Source organism: Schistocerca americana, chromosome X (assembly GCF_021461395.2).
Source record: "Schistocerca americana isolate TAMUIC-IGC-003095 chromosome X, iqSchAmer2.1, whole genome shotgun sequence".
NCBI classification, from domain to species: domain Eukaryota; kingdom Metazoa; phylum Arthropoda; class Insecta; order Orthoptera; family Acrididae; genus Schistocerca; species Schistocerca americana.
The window spans coordinates 530509928-530531731 of NC_060130.1; the positions used below are offsets into that span (position 1 = coordinate 530509928).

At 43.1% G+C, this 21804-nt stretch overlaps 1 protein-coding gene across 1 annotated transcript in view; it reads left to right on the forward strand.

Moving 5' to 3' along the window:
* The window catches only part of LOC124556120 (Down syndrome cell adhesion molecule-like protein Dscam2), an 859872-nt gene that overhangs the window by 503299 nt on the left and 334769 nt on the right, over positions 1–21804 (forward strand). The window lies entirely within an intron of this gene.

Here is a 21804-nt window from a genome sequence, read left to right on the forward strand (position 1 = left end):
AGAAAGAGAGACACAGTGGCAGTGGAAAATTGTTGACTGTGACAAAATAGTGCTAGGAAAAGAGTGATGAAGACATTGCCAATGGGTAGGAATAAGAAGAAGAAAATGGAAGTGGATGGCAGCCATGATGATGAGAGACGAAGTCTATGACAATGACAACGGGGCAGAGAGGGATAGTGACAGTGAGAAGAGGCTGCAGCAGTGGGAAGGAATGAAAAAGACAGTAGCAGTAAGAGAGAGCAAGAGGGTGACGGCGCACGTAATAGGAGATTTCGGCAGCAGATCAGAAAGAATGAGACTGCATTGTGGGACACAATGACAGAGAGACACAAAGAAATAATGACAATGAGTTGGACTGAATGAGTTAGTGAGAACGGGCAAGCGGGAGTGGATGGGTATGAGAGACTTACAGATGGTGTCAATGGCTCTGAGCACTATGGGACTTAACTGCTGAGGTCATCAGTCCCCTAGAACTTCGAACTGCTTAAACCTAACTAACCTAAGTCATCACACACATCCATGCCCGAGGCAGGATTCGAACCTGCGACTGTAGTGGTCGCGTGGTTCTAGACTGTAGCGCCTAGAACCGATCGGCCACACCGGCCGGCGAGAGACTTACAGCAATGAACAAGTGCATGTAAGCGAGTTAAGTTATGAGTTCACGTGGGGATGAGAGGTGAGCTGCAAACTAAAAAGAGCGTAGATATGTCCGCTTGCCAAAACTTTTGGGAAAATTTTTAAAGATGCTGAGGAAGGTAGAATGATGCAGCTGGTACCCCACTTATCAGTTCATTGATAGGAGCATTTTATCGCTAGTTCAAAAAAGATTGCACGATACTGTTGCACAAGCGGTTACACATGGGGACGCACGATGTCCGTGACATATTATTGTTGCGTCAGAGCTCTCTCAGTCTCTACCAGCTGTGACCTGAAGCTATATCCTATAGTTCCCTGTGCTATGATGCCAGGAGTAAAACTACAGTGCCTCTCCAAAACGTCAGAGGAACACGATCTCTGCTCAGGTCGCCACCATACTCACCGACGATGATCGTCGGCGCTAGTGAAGAACATCGATTCATTGCTGAACACAACGCGACGCCAATCATCAGCTGTCCGTACTTCCTGGTCAGGGCACCACTCCAAACACGGTCGTTTGAGTCGTGCAAACGGCAGCATATGCATGGGACTGCAGCTCCCTAGTATGGTTGCTGTTAGTCTCCGACCAATGGAATGGGACGACACAGAATGCTGCAGGGAGCCCGTTACTCATTCTCGTACGGCAAGCGGAGATATGAGGGTTTAAGACGAGCTTGGTGCGCAGTCTGGTGAATCTCCCTTTAACAAAATTCTCAGTCAGATTAACTTTCATATTCTAGATGATGATCTCACTGTTTCCCAGTATAAGATTTGGTAAGTATGGTTTATGACTTCTTTTGCGTGGGCAAATTGTGCGCGGAATGTTCCTATAATTGCATGTGTGACCTATTGCAATCTTGTACCCGAGGATCTGTAGTGGAGGCGACAGCGATCTGGAAGAGAGATGAATTGGGGGCCACATATTCTGAGTGCAGCGACTTGACTGTGTTTCTGGGAAGCAGCGCTCAGTGGGTCGTACCTGCAGAGGCACTTCTGGCCGAAGCCCTCTCCTCCGTCTGCTTAGGGTCGGACAGATGGGCGCCGCTTCGCAAAACACTTTACCTCGGCCAAGCAGCAGTCTGTCTCGAAGGCGGCCAGCTGGCAGAAAGTGGATGGAGGAAGCAATTTAAGAGAGACTGCTGTAAACTGAGCTTTGGTACAAATAGTGCAAAGGTCATAACAGTTTGTGCATTCTCAAGAACTAAGTTGGGACGATAAGGACAGTGTGGCTGGTGCGCGTGTTCAGTGGGGGTAAGAATGTAACCCTCCTGACGCCAGGAGGCGGCAAAAACATGTATTTCATGGGCACGACTGTCTGGGGAGCTTAACAGTCTTCTTTCAAGAAACTGGAAATGGTCAGCCCGGAAAAATTAGATATCTCCGTGAATGAGGGACAGTTGCCCCATCTAGGTAGATGTTTTTTACCAAAACATGGGCATGATTACCGTGCGAACGATGACTCCCTGGTCTAAAATCTATTTTTTTTTAGACAAGAGAGACTTGCAGTCGTTGATTGGCTCCTTTTAGAACATGCAAAGTGGAGGCTTGCTCCCCCAGCATGGGAACCCCTGTGCTATGTCTGAAATGGCTACCAAGTCAACAGAACAGTCATGAGGGGAGATTTAATGAGTAGAAGACAGTTCGATTGGTTTGTGTAATAAGACGGTCCTCTACTGATGAAGTTCAGGTCTTTCCCTAGTCGATGAGACTTGTGCGAGCGGCTCTAGGCGCTTCAGTCTGGAACCGCGCGACCGCTACGGTCGCAGGTTCGAATCCTGCCTCGGGCATGGATGTGTGTGATTTCCTTAGGTTAGTTAGGTTTAAGCAGTTCTAAGTTCTAGGGGACGGATGACCTCAGATGTTAAGTCCCATAGTGCTCAGAGCCATTTGAACCATTTTGAGACTTGTGCCTTTATATTGTGATGGACTAAGAACCAGGGACACTTTGCAACTGTACGGACAATGGGGCTGCATATCATCTCGGATACATCGTGTGTCACGAGGGTGAACTCAGTCCTCCCCAATCGGCTATCTGACGTCTGACAATTCCAGCTCGCACCGTCGTGGCTGTGTGTCAAATTGGCTTTGCCAGATCTGTGAACGTGTCCACCTCACGCTCAAATCTGCCACGATTTCAGGGCCCTCACAGGGAAGTTCCCCGCGTTCTGATAATCAGAACATTAGACCACGAAGTTTGCTATTTTCGTGGACGCTTCAGAACATTACAGCTGCCGCAGCGCACCAGTCCTCGCCCACGGCGCGCCGTTTCCTACTGCTGGCTGTATCAAGGTGAAAGGGTAAAATACTGCTGCACCGACGATATCATAGCTTCCCGTTCTCAGGTGAACCATAGTTTGTGGTATACTTGGTCGAAGACCATTCCATTAGAAGATAGTTGGGCCTCACAGTGGATTCATAAAAACAAAGCCAGATTTCATTGTAAAAGTGATAAATTCAGAAGTAAATTTGTATACCTTCCAAAACAAAATAAGCTTTGACAGTCAAACACCATTCCTTCTCCTATTTGTGCTTGTGATATTCTTGTAAGATTTATCAGATAGTTGTAATTACATAAGGATTAATAAAACTTTTCATTAGTTTGTAAACTTGAAATAAGCCACTGTTCTCAATTATACTCTCTCGGGTATTCGCTGTTATCAGTTTATTTTGGTGGTACCTAGTACACCAGCAATTTAAGATTCAGTCTTAAGAAATTAATTAATTTGATTATCAATTTTAGTTCTGAAAGTGACCACAGGCAAAGACAATAAAAGTGAAATGAGTAGATTCACTAATTCATGTATAAAAATTAAGGTGTAACTCACGATTTGAAGGTTATTGAGAAGATTGTACTTTTCGTTATGTGAAAATAATAACATTTAACGTCACTCAGTCATGTATTTATGATTAAAGCAAACGATGACTTGCAGTGTCACAAGTCAAAGAGGAAATCAAAATGCTTTCCTCTTGTCAGAAACAAGTAGGGGACAGTAGCTGAAGCTTAGAAGAAAAAGTAGGCATTCACTGAATACATATGTATGTGCTAGAACATTCCGTGATGGAGCGACCCTCCAAGGTTGACCGTCACTCTAAACAAGCCTGCTGAGTAACAGAGGTTATTGTAAAATATGTGTAAAAAAAAAAACATAGTGCTGTAGACAGGAAGATGCGATCAGGTGCGTTTGATGTCAAGAGGGCAGTGCATTGTCTTCCGTAAACCAATCTTATCGATTGGTCTCTCAAAAAACCGGAAGAAATTGTTTAAACCTTGCCAGTGGCGTCTAAGTTAATGTAGTGATACTCACTGATCACACACAAACTGAAATTGAAGATAACAAACCGAAAGCACAAATGATGAAATTCGTTTTTATAGAATTATTGCCATAGATTGCTTCTCGCTCCATTGCAAACATGAGTGATACAGAGATTAGAGTTGGTGACCTTGGGAAACATCTAAATCGTTGAGATTAGACGATGCTCCAAGCCCCGATTAAATCACTGTCAAATTCTATACTGAATTTGTGGCTGAGTTAACTCCCATTTTAACCATAATATACCATAGATCCCTTGAACAAAGTCATTGAAAGAAAACACAGTTCGCACCAGTCTACAAAAGTGTTCTCACAAGTGACAAAAAATAACTATCCAGTCACATTCATGTCATCTATAGGAGAATCTTGCCACTTATTCTGAGCTCAAACATAATTAATTGTTACGAACAGAATGATCTCCTCCATGTCAACCAGCATGGATTCCGAAAATATCGGGGTACGAAACCCAACTTGCGCTTTTCTCACATGACATCCTGAAAGCTATGGCTCTAGGCACTCAGGTGGATGCTGTATTTCTTCGCTTTCGAAAAGCGCGCTACATGTAGTACACACAACAAAAGTAAAATTATTTGGGGTATCAAGCAAAATTTGTCATTAGGTCAAGCATTTATTGGTAAGAAGGGCGCAGTGTGTCACTTGGGATGGAGAGTCATCGACATACGTGGATATGGCCCAAGAATACTGGTTGGAGCCTATGCAGTTCACATTGCATATCAATGACTTTGTAGAATGTTTTAATGGTAATCTCATCCTTTTTGCAGATGATGCATTTATTTATAGTGAAGTACTATATGATACAGTACACAATCATATCTTGATAATATGTAAAAGCTGTGAAAATTGTCAGCTTGTCCCAAATATATAGAAATGTAAAACTGTACACTTCAGAAAATTCAGAAAAGTAGTATCCCGTGACTACAACATCATAAATAATAGTTGGACTGAGTCAATTCATACAAGTTGTCGGATTTAACTATTTGTACCGATATGAAATGAAGCGACCTCATAGTCTCGGCTAAGGTAAAGCAGGTAGCAGCATCCAATTCAGTGGTACGATATCTATGGAACGGAGTCATACAGCAAAGCAGGCTGTTTACAAAACACTTAGAAGATCAGTTCTAGAATATTGCTCTAGCGTTTGGTCCTAATATTAAATAGGACTAATTGGCGATATTGATCTGCATACTGAAGAATGTTGCGAATGGTCACATCAGTATTGGGACAAAGTGTGTTCTACACCGAAGTAACATTATCCAAGATGACGGCCGTGAGGCCACATAATGACGCAAGGACCGTTATCCTACATAGCGGGTTTTGGCGGGAAAGTGTCACGCCCCCTCCCCTCCACTCCCCCAGAAAAATTGTGGGAAATTGAAATTCCAACAGGATAATTCATCACACCTAAGAAAATGGAGGGAAAGAAAGGGCAATTGGGCTACCTCCACTAACCTAAGTCATCTGACCGCCACTTCCTCTCAAGAACTGCTACCAAGTTTGAATTTTGCCAGGAAGATAAGTCACTTTGGGTTTCTCTACTAAGCTAAGTAAATGTCACGAAGGAAAGGAGACATCGACTAGCCTCAGTCACCGGATCGCCACCTCCTCTCAAGGTTTCGTGTGAAAAGGACTTGACCAGTGCTGGACATAAGTCTTTATTTAAACAACATCTTACAGCACAACCATCAAGTGTCTTCATCAGGAGGTAAGGACTCCAACTAACCTAGTACACAGTACCACCCCCAGAAGACGCTCTCATCTGTGACATAATCTAAGATGGTGAGCGGAAATGGCGGGAAACAGTGTGATCGCCATGAGGTCCTGACTCAAACTGACCTAGTACACAGCATCACCACGAGAGGTCACTACCGTGACGTCAGCTGTTAACACAGGTACTGTAACTAAAGATGGCGGTCTGGAGTGGGGGAAAATGGCGGTAAAACGACTCTAAATGTGCCTGACATAAGTCTTCATTTTGCAGACAATGTCTCCACCACGAGATCTAGAGTCCAACTGACCTAGTACACTGTACTGCCACCAGAGGGTGCTGTCATCTCTTCTGTGACATAGTCCAAGATGAGGTCTGGAAGGGGAAACTGGTGCGGAAATGACTCAGCGTGCTTTGAGCTGCTGGAGAGAGTAAGGATGGGGTGTACTTTCTTTATTTTGGAACAGTTTATTTAGAGATGGTGTATATTTATCACACTGATACAAAAGATACGCTTGGGGTCACAATACACAGTCTGCAGACCTGTAAACCACTCCTAAATAATGCTCTGCAGACACGCAAACAACTCCTAGCTTACCAAAATAATTTCACTACAGGCCTGCAAACTACGCCTTAATAATGCAGCACAGTGATGTGTAGATACGCTCAGTACTCGTAAATTATCCAAATAGCTCATAGCACAGGCTACAGACCCACTCGCAAAGTAATGCAGCAGACACGCACAGAAACAGCCCTCTGCCCCACTATCCATTGGACCACACATGCTCCCAGAAATCGGGATACAGCAACAGCCCCGCAAAGTGACACGGCTGTCAGCTGGCAAACCACATGCAGGCGTCCATTTGGGTCCTGCACGCATGAGGTTGTGGCATCCCTTTCATACTCAACACCTGAGAAATTCCTATCGAAAAACATGTTCACCTGCTGTGTGGTGTATTATGCTATCCGACACAAGAACATGATTTACACAATTCAACGTCTAGTTTCCTTCAAAGGATCCTGGATCAGAGCGTCGAAATGTCAGTTTATAACCTGACACAGACCTCAAAGTTGTGGCAGGAAAACGAAATGTTTTGTATTGTACAAAGCGTGTTAGAAAACAGCATTTCAAACAATGACACAGGGTCACAGGGAGCGCCTTTTGCGATTTAGTATAGTCTGTGGGATACAATCATTCACCTAGAGTCTAGGTGATCAAACTTTAAAGTGGCCTCTGCAGTACCTGTGTATTTAATAGGATCATGTTGCATGGGTGGCAGTAGTAGCAGCAGTTTGAGGTGTAAATTCGGTAAGGGACGGGGTATACCGTTAGAAATGCTTGGAGGGCTGCACACTGTGCTAATCAGGGAAGCATTGCGGAGACTCTTTCTCAACACTGGACTGCACTGCAGCTATGTGCCATTGCACCAGCATCGGTGCCTAGGCGACTTCTATTACAGATGAAGTTAGTTCAGCTTTTATAGTTCTTAATTTTTCTCTGTTGGGGTGTAGAGAATAACGATGATAGAATGTTGGGCTGGTTGATTTGAATGGACGTGGATCTGTAGTACTTGTATGTACAGTAATTTGGAGACGCACCACAATGTGCGCATTTCCACCGAATGGCCAAAACATGCTCCTGTCGCACTAACTGAGGTCGCTCTGTTTCTACACTGGCTGCAGAAGGTGGTGGATATGGTTTTCTCCGACTTCTACTCAGATACGACTTAAAATGGAACTATCACATGCGCAAAGCTGTAGAAATGTGATCAGTTGCAAGATGCGTAGGGACTGACTAAACCCAGGTTGTAATTTTGCTGTAGCAGACAAGTTCAAGGAAGGTGACTCATTGTGAGATATGAGAGTGGCAGAAATATTATTGAGTAGTGGCTGTAATCATTAAAGGAATTGTCAATAGGATCCAACACGGGTATATGCTTGAATGGAAAGACCAGATTCCAAATCATGGACATCATTTCTAGCGGATAGCGTGACACTAGAGATGTGAGAAGCTAGTGTACATTTCCTTACGGCTTCAATCAACACATCATCTATTACTAATGTTTGCATTCCTTCTCAATCAGTCATCGCCTACAACATGGTTGATATATAGCAGAACCTCTGATATGGTATCAAGACAGAATGCGCTACAAATACTATAGATTTATCTAGCTGGGGCGGTGTCAGGGAGTCGCAGATACTGTCTACATACCACGTTCCTTAGCCGAATCACTTTCAAAATGCGGTAATTTCATCATGAGGTTGCATCGTGGGCTACATGATTGTCTGATAATACACATTCCTACGATCACCGTCACAGTATTTGCCCGGAAAAAAGAGCCACCTCATTCAGAGGTAATGTCGTACCTCGATTTGTAAAGTGGGTATAGCTTTTGACATGGATACTTGTGTGCAGCTGTAGAACCAAGATGGTAACAACAGTCGTTGTTGCGATTGGGTTTTTTTAACATCAGGCCGATTACATACCTCTTTCTAAGACACAGTGGTAGCACTCGCAAGACAAAACTACAAGACATGCCCACCCATTGTCGATTTCCGGTCAGTATTGTTTTGCATCGTCTGGAATCATTTATTGGTCAAGTATTATAGTTAGTAATAGTGGGGGGTGCGTGATATGTTCGCATTTGAGCATCAGGCTTATAATGTATGTGTTTGTGATCTGACATTTGTAAAGGAGATGACTATATCCAGTCTTAAGGAAGGTACAGATATTTCCTTTTCCAGAGCTATAGCCTTCAGCAGGGTGTATTTCCGGTACTTTGCTCATTGTTGGATGCCCTTCAATTGAGACCGTGATTGTAACTTTTAATTGTAAGTATAATGATAAAATATATATGTTACTGGTTTTCTAGAATGATTCCGTGTATGCATGGCCTGTGGTGGGAATGATTCACTTTTGCCGTTAACGGCAGGAGGTGTCTGAATGCAGAGGCCTGTTGCAGTGTAGGAATATACCTGAGTTAACTTTGCCGTCGTCTAGACGGCCGAATAACGAACTAATACTTAGTATGTGTTGGGTGGCTTTCGTGATCAAGTGAAAATTTGAGAAGATTGCGCATGGAGGCGCGTTTGCGCTGGACCTTTATTCCCTCCCATGTAAATTGTTCGGTTGACTGCTTCTGCATATTTCGCGCCTTTATTTAGTTGAAAGAAGATCGATTGTGGTGTGTGCATCTAGCCTATGGAAACACGTTCGCCTGTTCTCTAGACATGGGATAGACCATAGTTGGCTTGTAAATTATAAGAATAATTTGGAATCTGTTACATCGCCGACGTCGGGATTCGAGACTCGAAATATCAGTTTCCTCTGTTTGTTTCTAGTTAGTCAGTAGTTTACAGCATGCTGCACCTCGCTAAAGTTTGGAGTTTGTAAAGAAATAATTTCCAGTCTATATCTTGGGAATTATGCTGCACTAGCGATCGGTAGGATCCTGCCAAGTGCTTGATATCGAGAAGTACCGCGAAAATGGTATAATATTATGGCGAACCATTCAAAAATACGTATGTTCTTGTAATCCCCGAGTCTAGAGATGTGTGTAGGAAATCGAGCAAGCAAGGAAGCAGGTTGGAAGCAGAAACAGTAATGCGTCTGTGCCTAGGGGAAACGATCCCGGATTTGTAGAACAGTTCTGAGAGCGACTCGAGAAGTATCGCGAAAATGGTATAATATTATGGCGAACCATGAGGAAATACGTGTGTTCTTGTAATATTCGAGTCTGGAGATGTGCGTAGAAAAGCGAGGAAGCAAGGAAGCAGGTTCGGAGCAGAAACAGTAACGCCTCTGTGCAGAGGGGAAACAATCCCGAATTTGTTGAACAGTTCTGAGAGCGACTTCGGTCCACTGAGGGTGCTCTGATGTAAAAGGGGGGATTTTGTATGGCTGAGGATATAACTTGTATGTTTACTACATCGACACAGTACGTGGTGATATATTGCTGGGCCGTGCGGTTCTGGCGCTGCAGTTCGGAACCGCGGGACTGCTACGGTCGCAGGTTCGAATCCTGCCTCGGGCATGGGTGTGTGTGATGTCCTTAGGTTAGTTAGGTTTAAGTAGTTCTAAGTTCTAGGGGACTTATGACCTAAGATGTTGAGTCCCATAGTGCTCAGAGCCATTTGAACCATTTTTTTGATATATTGCTGGGTTGGAGTTAGGTTTCACGGTATAATATTCGAGCTCGTGTCCTCTGTGGGAGAGCAGTGTAATTGAGTAAGAGCCTTTCCGCATTTGACAATATGTATGGCACTCTGTGAGGTTTAGTTGTCTGTGCAGTATGGTGATCAGTGTAAAATAGTTTATTGCCGCTGAATGTCACGTCTGCAGAAAGAAAGAAAAGGCTGACGGTGCTTACCTAAGACCGAGGAGCATCGTGAGATATAGCCAGTCTGAGTGTAGGCATACCATAATTTTTATCGAGTGCTGTACAAATAAATAAGATAACAGCACTGTTTGTGTAAATGTCTATATAATGTATTGTAAAGTTAATGTGGCTACAATTGTGTAAAATGTGTATGTATTGCATTGTAAAATTACTGTGGTTTATGTTGTGGCATGACTAGAGAGGATGACTGTGTGTCCTATCGTGAGGGATGTATAGATTCAGCATATCGATAACAGCAAGGTTTCTTACATGGAAAATTATGTGCACTATAGATACTGAGATTAGTTCCAGAAGCACAGTCATCAATAGGAGATATTACCTGCACATTGATCGATGTCAGACTGTAGCAGCAATCGTAATATTTAATTGTAGTTACACTGGTAAATATCTTCCAGGCTCCCAATATTCTTGTGAGTCTTGTATGCATTCGATGACCTGTAGACGACTTTGCGGGTTTAACTGTCAATGCAATTTAGCGATCTGTGTAAAATAACCGCTAAAAGTCTCGTCTGCTGAAGGAGAAACGGTGGACGGTGCTTCAATACCGGCTGCAACAGTAATTCGGTGGGTAAATTCGATAGGAGCCAATCATAATTCTCGATTCATTCTCATCCTTTGTGCTGGCATATAGGAGCCACCACATAGCGGAGGGAGCGTTTTTGAGTGTCTGTGTGTTGAAAGCAGGAAGGGTAGCATGTGATGGACTGGTTACCACGTTAGGTCTGCAAGGAAGACTGTGTTCGACGTTATTCTGCGTTATTTTCGTTAACAGGTTCTGTTAGGGCAAGAATTTTTGTGCATACAAGCTGGGACATCAAGAAATCAAGTGTTTCTGGCCCACTATACAATTCCCACGAGGTCGACTCGGTTCTTATTTTTTACATAGATGTGTGACATCAGTATAAGATCGACAACCTTGTTAGATGCACTTGCGAACGTTTGTAGCTACGCGCATGCACTTCGTGGCACTGCATCAGTCATGGTGGACAGTTAAGCAGTGTTAGACGTGTGTCTCATCTCGCACTAGGAACAATACGGCCTGTGCTACTCTGTCATCAACTCTAAAGACATGTGTTGCCCAGAGGCGTCTCGCATATGGGGTCTGCATGAGTGTGCCTTGGAGTTCAGTGTCATCAGTATAACAGTGACTGTATACTCGAAAATAGAGGCAACTTCCACCCGCATACGGCAGCAGCTCGTGGCTGTAATTGTGCGCCTTCAAGCGTCTGCACTCCCGCCTGGTCACAGCAGCATCGGTGTGTAGGTGAACACGTATTTTGATAGGTATTTCTCATGTGTTGAGCGTGATAGGGATACCGCCACCTAATGCATGCGGGACCCAAACAGGTGCCTGCGTATGGTTTGACAGCTAACGGCCGCGTCACTTTGCTGGGCTGTCAGTGCATCCCGAATTCTGGGAGCATGTGCGGTCCAATGGATAGGGGGGCAGCGGGCGGTGTCTGTGCGTGTCTGTTGCATTGTTTTGTGAGTGGGTCTGTAGTTTTTGCAATGCACTATTTGGACTGTTTACGAGTACTCATAGTATCTACACATCCCTGTGCTGCATTATTTAGGTGGAGCTTGCAGGTCTGTACTGAAATTATTTTGGTAAGTTAGGAGTTGTTTGTGTGTCTGCAGAGCGTTATTTAGGCGTAGTTTACAAGTCTGCAGAATGTGTGTTGTAACCCCAATCACATGTTTTGTATCAGTGTGATAAATGTACTCCATCCTTAAATAAATTGTTCCAAAACAAATAAAGTACACTCCTTCTCTACTCTACCAGCTGCCCAGCGCCGGTTAAGTCTTTCTCACGCCATTTACCCCCTCCAGACCACTATCTTGGATTACATCACAGAAGGAAAGACAGCACTGTCTCGAGGCAGTACTGTGTACTAGGTCAGTAGGACTCTAGATCTGGAGATACTGCCTGCAAAATAAAGACTCATGTCACCACAGGAAGAGTCCTTTTCCCGTCATTTTCCCCCCACCCCCTAGACCGCCATCTGGGGCTACAGTACTTGCATCATCAGCCGATGTCATGGTAGCATCCTCTCGTGGTGGTGCTGTGTACTAGGTCAGTTTGAGTCCGGACCTCATGGTGAACACATTGGTTGACTGTGCTGCATGAAAATGTTCAAATAAGGACTTTATTCCAGCACTGTTTAGTTCTAGTGTCGTTTCTTTCGCGCCATTTTCTTAGCTTAATATAGAAACCCCAAGTGACTTATCTTCCTGCCAAAATTCAAACTTGGTGCCAGAAGTGGCGGTCGGATGACTTTGGTTAGTGGAGGCAGCCCAATTGCCCTTTCTTCCCCGCCATTTTCTTAGGTGTGATGCATTACCCTGTAGGAATCTGACCTTCCCGCCATTTTTCTGGGGGAGGGAAAGGGAAGTTTGTGTGTCACTTTTCCGCCATAGGCACCATCTTGGATAACGGTACTTGCACCATCATGTGACGTCACGGTCGCATCACGGAAATGTTGACACCAGCAGTGCTCGACTCCTGAAGACAGACGCCAGCTATCCAGCAAAAGCGTACTTACAAAATTTCAAGAGCCAGTACTAAGTAAAGAATCTAGAAATATTCTTCAGCACGCTGCATGTCACTCCTCTAGTTATCATGAAGACCAGATTAGACTGCTTACTTCATGCACTGAGGCACTTAAGCAGTCACTTTTCCCGCACTGGATACGTCATTGTAACATGAAATGCTAACATGTGGTATCATGCTAAGTACTCTCTGCTGTAAACATCATAGTGATTTGGAAAGCATGAATATAGATACAAATGAAGTACTCTGGTACAACATTTCGGCGTAAGTATGTGGGTCTTCCAAGCGATCAACTGTAGCGGATTATTTCACACAGAGTTTTCCATCGCACATTTGACTGTTGAACACTCTGCTAGCCACTCATATTCCAAGCGTTTCTTACGATTCATGATATCACTTTAAACAGTGCCAACGTTCGTTTTCAAGACATCCTGGCGCCAAGACGCCCTCATAAACGACAATGTGAAGATATATTATTCTTCCTGTATAACTTATTCTACCATTACATAACCAACTATTCTAGACCTTTACACACCAGCAGTTTTCCATGTTCATTTTTGTCTACTTTGTATGCTTGCAATGTTTTCATTCTGTTATTAGTATAAAAATCATTTCACTGTGTTAGTTTACTGTGACATCAGGCCTCTATGGTTGTGAATAAAAGCTTCCAGATGTCTTGGCATGAAGATGCACAGGTCTCGGATGTAATCCTGTGATACTCCAACCTATGCCGCTTGCAGCTCAGCGCGCAGTTCCCACTCTTGGGTGAGTAGACGTGGAGTCCTGAAAATATGCTTCATGGCGACCCACATATTTTTATCAAGGACAAATCGAGTGATGCAGCTGATGGCGTCATACTTATCGCTACTGCAAGGTTTGCTCGGGAGATGACAGTGATATGAGGAAGTGCGTTGTCCTATTGAAAAACAATCTTAGAAGTCAGTGTTCCTGAATAGCTGAGCAACCCATAGCAAGACCATCTCCACGTATCGTGCTGCTGTCACAGAGCCTATTAGGAACATTAATGGTGATAGGGCCCCATGGGATATCGCTCCACAAAACCGTCACTCCAGGAAGGTGGTATTTGTGATAGCTCCCCATGGTGCACTCCACTGCGCCTCTGGACACCTCCAGGGCAGCAGCTGCACTCGTAACTAGAAAGGACATTCTGTGAGTCTGCTTAGTCCCACGTCCATCTTTGCCATCACCAGACGAGTCGGGTGCGACTCTGTGAGAGTATGAGTCCAAGGCATCATAATGGTCAGAGTGCTACTGCCGCTTACAGGGAGAAGACAGGACAGCCTGCTGAGTGGCCCCAATCAGTTTCGTTGAACCTATCCACACGTGGCAGACAAACCTTGGATCCTCCCTCCTTGTGCTGTGTTTTGTATCGGACATTCAGATCGTACATGTCGTAATTGCGTGCCTTCCTGTACCCATTGCTACCAATAACGAGCAATGATAGTGTCCATACGAGCGATGTGGAATCCAATATGATGATAGGATCACCCAGCCTCCCACAGCCTTGCGATGAGTAACCTCTCGAACACATCTAACTGTGAAACGTATTTTCCGGTCATATTGCACATTCAGGTGTGCTCTAGTGACGATACCTGCTGTCGTACTGGACAGTACGACCTTTCAGGCCCCTCTTATATCATCCAATAGTCACGACGTCACGGTTCCATCCACGCTCCCCGAGTGCACAGGCATGCATGCTAAAATAATCATTGGCGTAGCTGACGGTGTGCAACATACCCACCACATTTGCAGTGGATCGGTCGGGTCCTTCCAGATGCAGTTCTTTTTATGACAGTCAGAGTATTTTTCATCGTACATACATAGTTGCAACTAGCAATACGCACCCAATATGTAAGGTTCTATAATTTAAAGTTCTTCACGTCAATATTCGAAACGAGGTGATGTGTGATAACTGGCATCTTCATACTCTTTGTACTTCATTTGAGTGTTTGTTTACCGAAAAACCAAGTGCATCCATATAGGGAGAGAGAAAGGGAGAGGAAGATCTAGTAGAAGCGTACATTTTCGGAATAATTTGTCATGGATACAACGAGGGAGCGCATTCTAAATACACTCAAACGTAACGATCGTTCCGTAAACATTTTGCTAACTAACGCCTCATTTTCGTTATTTCCAACAGAGCCACGACGCTACCGTCCACATTCACATTCTCCAGATCGAGAAAGTAACTTTCCTGTAACACCTCCGTTCGTTGTTGAGCCTCCCAGGGGCCTGTAAACTAGTTAATAGTACAAAAAGTCGTATTAACTTCAAAATCGACTGGTATCATTTAACCTACGTAAACCACCAAATTACAGTATTATAGTTTTCAGGCATATAATACCATAACTTTTGAACCAAGTCATTACTAAGCACCAAGAAACTGCTGAAATGATGTATTCTTTATTGTCAAGTCTAATTTCGACAAGGTAATCTTCAGTCAACGAGAGTTATCGTTGCAGCAGTGGCTTGCACTGTAACTACATTTATAGTGACTGAAGATGATCGTTTGACCGAGTATCGAGAGTATATGCTTACAGCTAGCTGTTACCTGCGGCTGTGCTCGAATATAAATTGTTTTGTTAGGAAGACTGATAATAAGGGAGTAAGTTGACGTACGTGCAATGACATCAGATGCCATCACGTGTCTGCTCGTTCGAGTACGAGTAAGCATAGATCCCTGCCCCCACCCCCCATCCACCCACCAAAGTTGTCCCAACGCAGAATGCATGATGCGGCGGAATGTGCAGCGTAGCTGCCGATCATTGCGTACGGAGAGGCGTGGGCAGGATCGCGAATCTGTGCATCAAGCTCTTAAAGTACCTGTACATTATACAACATGTACATTATGCAACAAATTTAGTAATATTTTACCAGCAGCCTTACCGCAGTGGTAACACGGAGCTCAGGGAAGTTAAGCGCTTTTGGGCTTGCCTAGAACTTAGAAGGAGAGCTGTTCAATACCGCTGAGCGCTGTTGGCATACAGGGTGCACTCAGTCCTTGTGAGGCCAATTGAGGAGCTACTGGATTGAAAATTAGAGGCTGCTGTCATGAAAACTGACAACGTGCAGGAGAGGGATGGGCTGACCTCGTGCCCTTCCATATCTGCATCCAGTGACCCCTGTCAGCTGAGGGTGACACAGCGATTGGGGTCGGTACTGTTGGAGCTTCCGATGCCTGTTTGGATGGAGTTGAACTTTTAGTTGGAATAATGTTTTAACATGATTTGTGTTCACTGATTTAAAAATGGTGTTCCATTCCCTACTTCACCCTCTTAGGGGTCGACTTCCTTTTTTTTTTACTTACTAAAGTAGCATATGTTCTTCCTCGGGGTTCATTTTATCTCCATACCAAATTTCATTGATATCGGTTCAGCGATTTAGTTGTCAAAACGTAACAGACTAAGTTAGTTTCGCATTTGTAATAATAGTATGGATAAAATTTTAAATTTTTTTACATGGTCCGATTTTGATTAAATGAATCCTGTTTTTGCCCAAAGCTACGCCCAAATTACAAGTGAAAACACCATGCCAATTTATCTACTAGTTTTGTAGATTAATGTGTTCAGGCAGACATGACGGTTTCACATAAAACTTTAAAACACGAAATCTTTTTAGGTCATCCGATTTTGATGAAATAGAGCCTAAACGTTGCCTAAGTCACGATCACGTTACCTGCGAAAACCTCATGCAAATTCGTCTCTTATTTTTGGAGATTAGCGTGTTCAAACAGACAGACAAGCCGGTTTTACAGTTTTATTATTAATACAGTAGTATAGATATGTCTTTCTGGCAGATTTTTGGTGGCTTATATTGACGCCCTTGATATATTTATAAGCTATATAACACTGCTTACAGAAGACACAAGAGTTATGATATGCCAGAAGATTAGTATCTCTTCAATAATGAAAAGGAAAAGTTGCGGATGTAACCAAATGTCAGAGCTATGTGACATCAAGAAATGATAGTAATAATAATAATGTCAGGTCCCGGGCTTCCATGTGAACAAATATGCTATTCCACAAGTAATAATTTTAGCACAAAATTCCAGTAATAAAATTTCTTCAGGAGAACATTAAAGTTGATCCAAGACTCTTGAGCAGGTTGCGTCGTTTACGACAGGCACTGCGGAGGATATCTGAGTCTGCAGCAAAACTGAATTCTTACTCGTGAACTTTTATATGCAACATCAACACAGCGGCTGCTAACAGCAGTGTCAACAAAAATAATGATTAGACAATTACTAAATTTACATGAGCTAATGACGAATAAAATGAGATGAACAAATGTTGAGATATAAGTTTAACACTAGTGAATCACAAAGGATGAAAACTACTGTTCACGTACACACACAACACTTCTAATATGTAAATGATTGTCATCCGTGTCCTATGGGGAAATCACTTTCACTGAGTATGGAAACATGGTTCTAAGTGAAACTCATGGACGTTTTATGTTCTACTCCCTTCAATGACCAGGTGACTTTCTTGCAACTCTTATAGCAACATATAAATATCACTTTATCATGTCATTGCCGAAAATATGACACATTCGTAACAGTTGTAAAATCAACTTTAGTAGTTAAAACGAAGTTATTTATCTGACCCGAACACTGTGAAAGAAGCCAATTTAGAGAACTGTATGGAGAACGACATTACAAACTGTTATACTGTATGATAATTGCAGATGAAGCTACTGTGTATATAGATCGACAAAGGCTTTGTTAAATCAGTCAATTACAATTTGTATGTTCTTCATTTGGTTGGGCCATATTAGACGAAAAGTTCTTTTAATCCACTGCAGTTCACTTTTTAAAGTGACATTTCTTTACTCTCCCATTATCTGTGATGCTTGTGTATATGCGTCTTTCTTGTACGTTACTGTTTTCTCCTGTAATGATGTCTGTATTAACTGAAACCAATAGATAATAAACATACAACTGTACAGGTGATGGTACAAATATGCCCTTTTCAAATTATCTAACGAACCTACGAAAAGCTGTAGAAAAATGTGCCCTGGGTCCTGTTACGTCAAGACAAAGTAAGCTTTGACAACTTCTAGAGTTTAGCCGGTAAGCTGTGTCAGTCTGTATTGAAACTCTTAACAGTTTCATTACTCTCTCCTGATTAATTGTACTTCCGTGATAATTTTTAGTGAATTTTAACTTCTAAAGGTTCTTTTCGGATTTCCGTTTGATATAGGCACTGCTAAAGGAATAAGGAGCGCTATAAACGAATTGAGGAACCCATTTACAAATTCGCTTTGACAAATATGAGAGAGTACAAACCCGTGTCTCGATTTTTTTATTTTTTTAACGCACTGTGGTGCACCCTAATTAGTGCACCTCGGAATAGAAACGTATCCCTTGTGACAGCTAGTTGGCGCAAGAGAAAATGCTCTTAGATTACGCCGGCCATGAGCTAACGCCACCTATAATAAAAGCGCACAGAAAACCCAATATCTTCAAATTTTCTGTTTTCCTACAAAATTTGTGCTGTTCTCAATTTACATAAGTCATCTAGACGATAGAGCCAGCCATGCGCGTTAATATACGTAAACCAAATGCGTAAAAGTAGTCATGTTATCATTCAAACTTAATGCAATCTTAACCTACATCTACAGCTATACTGTGTAAACCACTGGGATACACATGTCAGAGAAACTTCCCATTATACCACTTCCTAGGTCTACTTAAAGTACTATTCGCTCAGAGCGAGGTAGTGCTTTGGTTAGTGCACTGGACTTGGAAGGACGACTGTTCAGATCCGCGGTAAGCCATTCAGTTTTAGGTTTTCCCAGATTTCCCTTATTCGCTCCAGGAAATTTCAATGACTACTCCTGAGTTGCAGAAATTTCAGAACCCGATTCAAAGAACATTTAGGCTGCTACAAGCTTGATAAATGTAACAAATCAGCAGTAGCAACTCACATTAAAGACACAGGCCATCCTTTGAAAATCGAAGACAACCTCTAAATTATACAAAAAATAGAAAAAAGTTAAAGAATGGATATCATGGAAGAAATGGAAATTTTCATACATAACACAAAGCATGGAGATAACATTCTTAATGAAATAACCGTATTCAAAAACTCTTCAACAGTCTTAAGCCAGTTCTAACTCTATTGATTCACGAAATGTCAACGTAAATAATCGACTAGAACCAAGAATATCGATACAAAACCCCGATAATCCACACAGACTCACATGCAACAGTCCGCTATCTTGTGTTGTGTGTATAACATCGAAGCAATTTGTGCAGTGGCATTCAGTGACAAAATATAATGTGCAATAGTGTAATGTCAATCAACAGCTCCGCCATTACACCAGTGACATAAGTGAAGCAGCAAGAGGATGTAACTGTAAGTGATCAACTGTCATATAAAAGCCTTTCACACTATTTTCGTAACACATAACTGATGCAAATCTATCTCCATCCGATACAGGCTGTGATATACATAGGCAACAACAAAGGAGAAAACCAGCAGAGGACATCACTGACTTCGATTTCTAGATATACACTGCCCCCCTTCCTTCCCCCCCAAATGCCACACCAGCAGCTACAGTAAAAAACAAAGTGTTCTAGATTAATCTAGTTTAAAACTGTTTATTTTTAAGTAAAATTTCTCGATGTATGTATGTATGTATGTATGTACAAACGCTTGAAAATGAACAAAACATGTTCGAAACACGTTGCATTATGTTAGATTAAGCATAAAATAAAAAGTGGCTGGTAGCAGAAACTTGAAATAAATCATTTTCCCACACAGTCACGGTTTACAAACATAGCCATTATGGCTGAAAAAAATAAGCATAGAAATACTTGTTTTAAAATAATACAGCCTTTTTTGCTGCAACTAAATTTATTTTTCCCAGACGGGTCTCGCCTTTTTCTTGCTCTAAGGCATCATCAGTGGGATCTATAACGGTACAGTTTTGTTATTTTTAGATTATTAAACAGTTCACTTCGCGATTTTTTATGTAAAAAAGTAATTACTTAGTATTTACTGTAATCTGCGTTTCCTCTCATCTGGTGTGGAGATCGCACTACCACTTTATTACCCACATGTAAGCACAATTTTGAATTCTGACATATTTCTCCTCCTTTTTTTGTGGAGTAATACTATTCTTTTGCCACTCGATATAACCATTTCTTCGGACATTGTGCTTTTAAAAACGGAAATACTGTAACTTTATTACGCTGTAAGTAATTACTTTTATACATAAAAAACCGCTACCTGAACTGTTTAATAATATAAAAATACCAAAGCTGTACCGCTGTAGGTCCCACTTGCTCTAGCAAGATGGAGGCGAAATGCGTCTGGGAAAATAAAATAAGTTACAGCAAAAAGGTGGTTTTACACACATCAAAACAAGTTTTGCATCACCCCAGTCCCCAGAACTCCTGAAGCTAGACGTTGACTGTGGATGTTGTATCACACACACAGTCCTTTGACTGCTCAGAGATGTCACTTAACCCGCCCAAAGATGTAAACAACCATGCATGAGCAGCGGCTATTAGACGGAGGGGGTCCGACAGCCTATCAGTTCCTGTGATTCCACAAAGAATGAGCTACACGGCTCGTGTCGTCTGTAGTTCGACCATGCCTAGACGGTCAATACCAGGGTTCTATAGCGTTCGCGTTGTTACTTCTTGCCGGGAAGGGTTCTCAAAAAGGGAAGTGTCCAGGCGTCTCGGAGTGAACCAAAGCGATGATGTCCGGACATGGAGGAGATACAGAGAGACAGGAACTGCTGATGACATGCCTCGCTCAGGCCGCCCAAGGGCTACTACATTAGTGAATGACAGCTACTTACGGTTTACGGCTCGGAGGAACCCTGACAACAACGCCACCATGTTGAATAATGCTATTCGTGCACCCACAAGACGTCGTGTTACGACTCAAACTGTGCGCAGTAGGCTGCATGATGCGCAGCTTAACTCCCGGCGTCAATGGCGAGGTCCATCTTTGCAACCACGCACTACGTGCAGATGGGCCCAACAACATGCCGAATTGACCGCTCAGGATTTGATCACGTTTTCTTCACCGATGACTGTCGAATATGCCTTCGGCCATACAATCATCGGACACGTGTTTGGAGGCAGCACGGTCAGGCTGAACGCCTTAGACACACTGTCCAGCGGGTAGAGCAAAGTGATGATGACGCTGGATTTGTGGGGCGCTCAACTGCGAGGTCATCAGCGCCTGTACAAAGTCCCAATTTTTACACAATTCAAGTTTTCTCACAATCCAATGTAGCCGCTGTCACAGATGATGATGACAGCACAAACACCCAGTCCCGAGGCAGATAAAATGCCCATCCTGGCTTGGAATCGAACCCGGAACCCAGGGACCTAGAGGCAGCAACGCTAGCCATTAGACCACGAGCTGCGGACATGAAGCAAGGTGGAGATTCCCTGCTGTTTTGGGGTGGCATTATGTGGGGCTCACGTACGCCGCTGTTGGTCATGGAAGGAGCCGTAACGGCTGTACCATACGTAGTGCAACCATAACGGCAGCATATTGGCGAGGCATTCGACTTCATGGACGACAATTCGCGCCCCCATAGTGCACATCTTGTGAATAACTTCCTTCATGATGAAGACATCGCTCGACTAGAGTGGCCAGCATGTTCCCCAGACATGAACCCTATCTAACATGCCTGAAATGGATTGGAAAGGGCTGTTTATGGACGAGGTGACGCACCAACCACTCCAAGGGATCTACGCTGAATCGCCGTTGAGGAGTGGGACAGTCTGCCTTGTTGAACTTGTGGATAGTATGCCACGACGAATACAGACATGTATCAATGCAAGAGGACGTGCAACTGGGTATCAGAGGTACCGGTGTGTACAGGAAACTGGACCAACACTTCTGAACTTCTCAACATATGGTGGTATAACATGAAATGTGTGGTTTTCAGGAGCAATAAAAATGGTGGAAATGATATTCACGCATATCTCTATTCCAATTTTCTGTACAGGTTCCGGAACTCTCGGAACCGAGGTGATACAAAACATTTATGATGTGTGTATTTACAAAATAAGTATAACTTACTTTCGACTGAATGTTGATGTGGTACTAAGTCAAACGCTTTTCGGAATCCCAGAAATATTGCATCCACCTGATTGTATTCATCCGTAGATGTCAAGATATCTTG